At 47.0% G+C, this 8,784-nt stretch overlaps 1 protein-coding gene across 28 annotated transcripts in view; it reads right to left on the minus strand.

The window, feature by feature from the left end:
- Positions 1-8,784, minus strand: part of ARSG (arylsulfatase G) — a 196,321-nt gene that overhangs the window by 156,479 nt on the left and 31,058 nt on the right. For 12 of the 28 annotated variants that reach the window (XR_008314763.1, XR_008314762.1, XR_008314764.1 and 9 more), the window contains exon 2: positions 6,187-6,829. The exons of 14 other annotated variants lie outside the window; for them this stretch is intronic. The gene's annotated coding sequence lies outside the window, so the exon portion shown is untranslated. The remainder of the gene's footprint in view (positions 1-6,186; positions 6,830-8,784) is intronic. 2 more of the 28 variants (XM_053288951.1, XM_053288925.1) reach the window with 1 other exon arrangement.

The raw sequence follows: 8,784 nt of genomic DNA on the forward strand, positions 1-8,784 counted from the left end.
AATAAACCTAACCAGAACACAGTCTTGAAACAATGCCATTACACATGCTTCAGAGAACAAAATGAGAAATTCAGCACATGCACATACTTTTTGAGTCATACTTTTTGTTTGAAGTGCAAATAACTTATCTGGCCAAAAGGTGTTCTTTTTCCAGAAGCTGAATAAACACCTGAAATTAGCTTTTGACTTTGTTTTTTTTGGGGGGGGAGGGGTAATCCGGAACGCAAACTGAAGTCAACATTCCTGCTCAGCTACAGTTTCACTTGGTGGCTCTGGACAAGTCTATGCCTCTTGGCAGCTGGAACATTAAACATGCTGTATGGATCACTAACAGCAATTTTTCTCACATGGGAGACCAGGGAGAGGACCTTTTCAGTGGTAATGCCCCATATGTGAAATGCCCTTCCAAACAAGTTAGGGAGGCAAAACATTAGGATCTTTCAGGCACCAGGTCAAAACATTTGTATTCAACAGGACTTTTAACAGATAATTTGTGGAGTTGAGGGTGGCTGCTTTTTATTCTTCTGGCTTCATTGTTAGAGGTTTTTAATGAGTACATTATTGGTTTATGTTTCTTTTTTTAAAAAAATGCATGCACATATAAACTCAGTTTATCCCAATACTGCAACAGATTTTTATGAATAAGATTAAAGTGGTTTGTCATATAAAGTGCAAAAGGCATCCATCTTTTCCAGCAAGTCTCAAAAAATTGTTTGCTCTCATGCAACCTGACTTACTCAGTTGATGTGATGTGATGTGGAGAACGTTCTGAGCTCAGAACGTTCCAACTCAAAATGGGCCATTTCGAGTGTTCCAAGAAGGGATGTGCACAAAATGGATTTTGTGTTTTGTTTCAAGCTTGAAACAAAACACAGGTGGCTGAAATGTTTCATTGAAACAGCGGTCAAAACGGTTGTTTCGATGGAACAAACCCTGAAACATTTCAAGTGTTTCGGCCATAGGGAACAATGGGGGAACTCAAAACACCCCATTTCCACCCCCATAGGTAGCTCCTAGGGACACCAAAGTGGGTTGTGTCGTAGGGCATGATGGTGCTAGCTACCACCCAACCCACAAAAGAAATGGGCAAGTGAGCAATTTTAAACAAATTTTAACCTTTCCCCTCAAACCCCCATAGGATCCTATGGGGGTCTGAGGGAAAAGGTTAAAAAATGTTTTATTATTGTTTTTTCATCAGCAAAGCTATGGGGAGGAATACAATGCTGGTGTTGAACAAAGACAGTTGCTCTCTCCCTGCTAAATATAAGAGAGCCACCACTCTAAATGATGCTTCTTTGTCCAGTTATTTATTTATTTATTTATATTTTTTATATTTTATTTCCTCCACGGAAATTTTATTTCCTCCATTTCCTCCAAGGAGCCCAGAGCAGTGTACTACATACTTAAGTTTCTCCTCACAACAACCCTGTGAAGTAGGTTAGGCTGAGGTTTGGCCAGTTAGCAAGGGTGCAGGAAATTAAGGCCTACTTTTACCTTCTGCCCATCCCCAGTGTAAATTATAGAAATGCACACTAGACATGGGTTAGCTAAATTATTGTCTGGGGACTGTACAGATTGGGAGAGGGGCAGAACTGTATAGATTCTTTGTGTACTACACACACTATAGATTCTCATAAATAATTTGTGATAAAGGTTCGTGCAGAACACATTTTCAGAGCAAGCTTAGGGCTGCTTTATCGACTACATTTTGCACTCCTTAGGAACCCATTTCTAAGCACGAAAGGCAAATACTGATGTATAACACCTACATGTGCAAATTGTAGTTGTTGCCTACTAATGATACATAAGTAGCAGCATCTAAGAAAGAATTAGGCCCCTGCTGAAATGTATGTTGTAAGCAAAACATACACAACACATGATGTAATTCAGGTGTAGTTTATTATATGTGAATCAGTTCCAGAGCAACTTTAATGTCCCTGAGGGCTCCATCCTATCTCTGATGCTGTTTAACATCTATGTGAAACCACTGCGTGAGATCATCAGGAGATTTGGAGCAAGGTGTTATCAATATGTTGATTACACCTAAATCTATTTTTCCAATCAAGAAATGGCATAATGCCTCTAAATGCCTGCCTACAGGCAATAATGGAGAGATAATAAATTGAAACTGAATCCAAGCAAGGAGGTACTCATGGTACTCATGCTTCTGAAGGGCGTGATAGATCCTCATGTTCTGGATGGGGTTGCACTCCCGCTAAAGGATCAGGTGTGTAGCTTGGAGTGTTTCTGGACCCAGTCTGGTTTCTCAGGTTGAGGCTATGGCCAGGAGCAGTGTTCCCTCTAACAGGGACTCCCGGATGTTGTTGACTATAACTCCCAGAATCCCCAGCTGCAATGCTTTTGCTTGAGGAGTACGGGAGTTGTAGTCATCTCATCTGGGAATCCCTGTAAGAGGGAACACAGTCCAGGAGCGCCTTCTATCAACTTCGGTTGATACGACAGCTGTGTCCGTTCCTTGAAGATAATGATCTCAGAACTGTAGTATACTACAGTTCCTTTGTATATAGTTCAGAAACTTCAGTTGATCCAAAATGCAGCAGCTAGATTGGTTTCTGGGATATCTTGGAGAGACCATATTATGCCTGTCTTAAAACAACTGCATTGGCTGCCAATAGATTTCCTGGCAAAATAGAGAGTGCTGGTAAAGGTAAAGTGTGCCGTCAAGTCGATTTCAACTCCTGTTGCCCACAGAGCCCTGTGGGGTTTTTTGGTAGAATACAGGAGGAGTTTACCATTACCTTAAAAGCCCTAAATGGCTTAGGACCAAGTTACTAGGAAAGCACCTTCTTCTGCATTATCCCCACCACACATTAAGGTCATTGAGAGAGGTCCGTCTCCGGATGCCACCAGCTCGTCTGGCGGTGACTTGGGAACAGGCCTTCTCTGTAGTCGCTCCTGGTCAATGGAATGCGCTCCCTATAGACGTTCATGGTTTAACACCTTTCTCTATATATATCCGTTCAGTCGTGTCCGACTCTCGGTCACCGACTCTCTGTGCACCTTTACCAGACTTTAAAAGAGCCCTTAGCCAGGCTTTTAGTAATCTTTGTTTTAAATTGTTTTAAGAGTTTGTCTTATTTTGTGTTTGTTGTGTTTATTTTTGTGAACCGCCTAGTGCCTTTGGAGTCAGGTGGTATATAAATTAATGAAATAAATAAATAAATGTGTAGATGCCCAGAAAGGCAATGCAAGTTTCTTGTGTAAGCATAGAGATTTTTGTGAGACAGTTGTATAAAGCAGACACTTAAGTTGGCCTAGTTGCTTTAAGAATCAAAATCAAATAAATAAATAAGAAAAGAATGGTCCAGGACAATATCAGTTGCTCTCTCTACCCCACAGTCACTTAGTGGCAATGGGCCATTGATTCACAGGATATCTCTGGCACTAACAGGATCCCTCAACATTAAAAACATTTTAATAAAATAAGTTTTAACACAGGAAATGGCATTCCCTGCCGCCACATTCCACAATGGGTGAGGGCCAGGGTTGTGCTCCTTGCACCATAGACAGGCATGGGGGCTGCCATTTTGCCTCCCCCTTCACATGATTACAACCAGCCAATCAAGCGGAGGATGGGCTCGTATATGTGGTCAGCCTGCTTGTTTCCCTGTCAGTTGCTCTTGGGCAAGGCACCCACCCATGTGCACTGTGCTCAGTAAGGGTTATCCAGTCACCATTTGGGGCCCAGTAGGAATTTTTTTTGGTTGCACCAGATTGGCACCGGGTGCAGCCATTTTTGCCTACTTCTCACTGAGTTTTATTATAAGGGTTCTGCCGGATGCAGGATTGTTTGGTCACTTGGCAGGAGAGTGTGGTTTGTGACAGGCTGTTTTGGTAACGGTGTTGGGCCAGAGGACCATTTAAGGTGGGAGGGGGGCAAAGAACAGCCCTTCAGGGTTTTGCAGCTCAATGGGTAGGGACTGGCCCCTATTCGGAGGGTGGCTTGGCTCACCAGCTCAGAATTGTGCGGCTTGGGTTGGGGTGGATCAGGCTGCCCTCCCCTCGGCAGGGAAGCCCCACAATGAGAGGATGTCAGGACTTGGCGCCTGGCTGAATCGGCGCCTGGCCCTTCACCCTGGTGTAGAGCGGTCATCCTTACGAGGCTAACCCACATGGGTGGAGTACCTGCACTCTGGTTAGTTAAATTCCTCACTGCAGATTTTGAATATTATTTATCAATACAATTCCCCTAGTTACTCCAATTGTGTGTGTCCTGACTTTAATGGGACCTGGGGGTGCTAAATGTTCATCCTCCAATGGTAGAAGCTCATCCTATTGCAGTTGGCAAGAACACGTTTCACTGTTTTAGCTCCAGTGAAATCTAATGAATGGTAAATCCACACACATCCTTCTCACACAAAGAAATATAAGCTACACTTTGCCCTGTCTCTCTTCATTTTCTGCAGCCAAGTTAAATCTTTTCCAAAAAGACTCAACTAGGTGGCAAGAAACCAAAACCCCGGCTCTTTTTTTAGGCAAACATATGGCTTGCCTTCTGTCGGACAGTTGCTGTCTCCTGTGTACATCATTTCTCTCTGAGGTACTTTAGTTCTGCATTGCTTTATTGTGATTTTATGGATATGTGTTTTTATGTTTTGTATGTTTACTGTAAACTGCTTTGAGAACTCTAGAGTGGAAAGCCCGGGTAGAAATCCAGCAAATATGTACATAAAGTAAGCCTGGGGTGGGAGGAAGAATAGAGAATAAATTTACCAGTCTTAGATGGATAAAGGGTGGTGTCCATCTGACAAAGTATGGCAACTCCTACCTTTCAAGCACCAAAATTCAAAGCCAATGGATTTTAAAACTGCCCTAATGTGAATCACAGATAGAACAGCAGTTTTATATTACCTGCCTTGTTGTTTTTGCTTACATTTGGGCATGGAACCCGGAAAGGAAGGTGGCACAGGAAGTTAGAGCTCCTCCTAACATTGTCCAATGGTGTACTGAGTGTCCTGACCCATATGCTCAGGCAAAAAAAGAATGCTGTAGTTAAGGCTGATTGATAGAGAGGGAGAGGCACAACCTGCATTCTAGGACCCAGCAGCCAACTATAGAACCATGCTTATTATGCCAAGTTGGGAGCAAAGTTTAACCACAGAGCAGCTACTAAAAAGTAGGTGAGGTTCATCATGGCCTGACTGTCTTAGCCCTCACCTTAAAACCAATTCCAGGGTCCCTGCATTTGGGCTTGTCAGCTCTTAACCACCCAGCCTTCCCAACATATCTAAACTGCTCAAATCAAGAGCAGCTAGAATGGCAATTAGAAAAATACCGGTTACATTCTGCAGACTTACAGTCCTATAATCCCACCTGTTCTCAGAAGTAAGCCATTTGTTCCTCCTAGTGTTTTCTCTGGCACTTTAAGAGCCAGAAATCTCACTATAGTGAGAAATCTCTCTCATTTCGTGTGTGTGTGGGGGGGTCACCTAAAAATGAAACCTGTTGTTTTATGAAGAGTTTTAATGAGGCATTTTAAAAATACACATGAAAACCAGTCCCCTGAATACTTCTTGTTCTGAACTGAAGAGGAAGTCCCTTAAACAAAAGCTGCCTGGCAACAGTAGTTAGTTTTCGACCCTAGACACAAAACGAAGGGCGGGTGTGTGTGTTTCTCTTGCTGCCCTTGCACATCAATGAAAGTGGGGATGGGCAGAAAATGCTTTGTTAATTAACCGGTGCCAAATTAGCTCAGTTTGTATAGCTTAACCTCTTGTGCTTAATGTAACTGGGTTCTAGTTCAGGGGGGCTGAGTGTGGGAAAGAACTCGACAGCGTACATGTGACGGTCAAGAAACTCATAGGAACCATTTATGCGCTATGATAGCAAATGTTTCTGATAACCCTGCAGATAAAACGGCCTTTATTTCACAGGCATAAAAGAAACGGCAGTTTAAGGAAAATCTAAATTCTCACATTAGAAAGAAAAAGAGAGGGGGAAGGAGTAGGCCGTCCTTCCGGAAAGCTTCCCGAACCGAACGTTCAAGGTAAGAGCCTGCAAACTGCTGACGAGAGAGAAAAAGACGGGTCACTCTTTGCAGGAAGAGATGCTGCGGGTTTAGCCTCGCGCAAAGCAACCACCGCTACTGCCCAATGAGTCATCAGCCTTACCCATTGCAACAAGCAAAGCGCAGCTTCCGGGAGATTACGAGTCTCTAGTACTTACTTACACAGCAGCAGCAGCCAGCACACACCCAAACTGGCAGAAACCTGTTCTGCCCGGATCGGCTCTCGCAGCAGCAGCAGCGAGCCTCAACCTGGGGAAATGGAACGCGCTCGCGCCGCCGAGAGAGGCTCGTGCCCGAGGCATTTGTACTAGAACCGTCCGCTAGGAGGCGCTTGCCGGGTGGGTCTTCCGGCTCAGGGTCCAGGGAGTACATACAAGCGTGACCCCAAGGGCAGAATTCTTCAAATGTGGGGGCACAAAGGGGCATCTGTGCTGAAGAAAAAACTGGGGCATCTTCCATCAACCTCGAGGCCTATTAATAAGCTGCAGGGCGGCTCCTCTAACGCACAGATGCACCCGCACACGTCCTCGGAAATGACGGGCATGTTGGCGCTTCCTCCACTACCCGAACTACTGCACTGTGCGGTTTGCGACTCGGGTCCTCCTCGCCGCTCTGCACGGGGATCGTGCTGTTGAAGCAGAAACACCATCACCAGCGTGTCTTGCAGGGCTGCTACGGAGCCCACTATCAAGTTGCCCTGGTGGGTTCGCCGCGGGTGTGGAGTTGAGCAGTTAGCTGCCGCGCGCCGGCCCAAGCAGCATCTGTCGCGGGATGCTCTGGCGGATCGGATTCCCACCGAGGCTAGAAAAGCAAGAAAATGAATGTGAGGGGCAACCCACGCCTCCTCTCAGGTGCAGACAGGGAACCGCGCGGCGCGGCTGCTAAGTCCACATAAGACATGCAGCAGATGAGTTGTCTTCAAATATATATTTAGCGGGTCTTCTTATAGCTGCTCTTATTATGGACTTGCAGAGACTGCCGTGTGGAGTGAGAGAGAAGAGAGGACCTCTGATGTGCTGATGGATGTGGGGGAAAGTCAGAGCCAAGAGGCTTCCCCACGTAGGAGGATTCCTGCCTGCTTTAGCCTGCAGTTTACCTTGCCTGACCTCACGAAGGACGCACATTTTGCTCTTGCAACGTAGGGGAGCCCCCCATCTTGGCTGGACGAGGGGGACCCTTTCATCGCTATTATACCCTTCATGCATGCACTGATCCGTGCCATGTCATGAGCCGAACTCTTACCCAGAGACCACCATAGTAAATTCATGCTGCTGCGGCAGCAAGCTGGCTGGTGGCAGAGATAAAGGGCCCTCAATCCTCCTGATGATCAATCAAGTGGGAGTGGCGTTTGCTGAGGCCGTGGCTAAATAAAAAAGCTTAAGAGGAAAGCAAGGAAAGGGAAAAACAGGGGAAGTGGAGCTAGTGTATATGCGAGACAGCCCAGAGAGGAGCGCTAGGGCACCGGTCTGTAGACTGAAGGGGGAGGGGGCATTCTCCATGGGATGGGCAGGATATGCAGCCACACAGGCTTTTGGAGAGGCCGTGAACAAGGGCCTAGCTAGGGGTGTCCTGTGGCTGAGGTGAGTTCTCCAAGCTTGGCTCCTAAAGGCTGAAATCCTAAAAAGAGTTTTCAAGGAGTCTCATTGAATTCAGTGGGACTTACTCCTAAAATTGAGATCAGGAATTGTTACCATGGAGCAGCTGCCAAAGCTCCAGGGCCTCAGGAGCCTTGATCAGCTGCTGTTAAAGTGCAGCAGCCCCTGGGCAGTTTGAGAGGCTCATGTATGGATCTCCCACAACAATACCACAGTTACCTCCTCAGACTCAGAGGGCAGCTGCTGCTCACTTGTGGAAGTGGGCCAGAGATGTTCACAAGGAATGGCTGCCACTGCCTGCAGTCACTCGCCTTGTTCTGGGCAGGCAGTACGTGTGTGTATGCACGTGTGTAAAGGCTGTGCCTCCTAGAGGAAGAACTGAGCAAGAAGACCCTAAGATCCCTCGCCCCACTCCCTCTCTCTGGGCAGCATGGAGGGGAGAAGGGGGGGGCTGTGGAGCTGCCCAGAGAGAATCAGAGAAGGCATCAGCTGCTGCCTGCTTTCAGTATGGAACACCATGCCACTGCCCCATAGATAGCGCAAGCTGTTACCTCTACCTGCTCACTCACGCCTTCGCTCTCTCTCCGTTGTGCAGCAGAGGGGACTAGACCTAGCCCATGGCTGCAGTGCCTGACCCTAGAGGAAGAGGCACAGGTATGCAGGCAGGCAGTAGCCACCTCATCATCTGGCATGCATTGCTCGCCTGCACTCTCCTCTGGGGCACAGCAAGCCCAATCCTCCCTACTGCACCACTCAGAGAGAAGGGAGCAAGTAGTGGGGGATGGCTATTCACACCAGTAGCCTTTAGCTAGCATTTTCATTCTTCATGACCTCTCTCGCTGAGCCCAATCCTCCCCACCACATCACCCAAGGAGAGTGAGCAAGCAGTAGCACACCCCAGCGAGAGAGGGCAAACCACTGGAAGCAGTGGTGGCCAGTCCCTGTAAAAATCACAAGATGCAACCTGCTCACTCCTCCCAGAAGCACCCTTTCCCCTGGACTTTGGGGCCAAAGTCCAGGGCCTCCACACACACCCGCCCCGCCCCCCAGATCCTTTGTAGTCTGCCTCTGGTGGTGTGGTCACCATGCCATGCCACTGGCCCACACTGTCATGACTGTGACCTGTGCTGAGTCAGTTTGGCCTCCGCTTTGCAGACAGAG

The sequence above is a fragment of the Hemicordylus capensis genome, chromosome 2 (genome assembly GCF_027244095.1).
Source record: "Hemicordylus capensis ecotype Gifberg chromosome 2, rHemCap1.1.pri, whole genome shotgun sequence".
NCBI lineage: Eukaryota > Metazoa > Chordata > Lepidosauria > Squamata > Cordylidae > Hemicordylus > Hemicordylus capensis.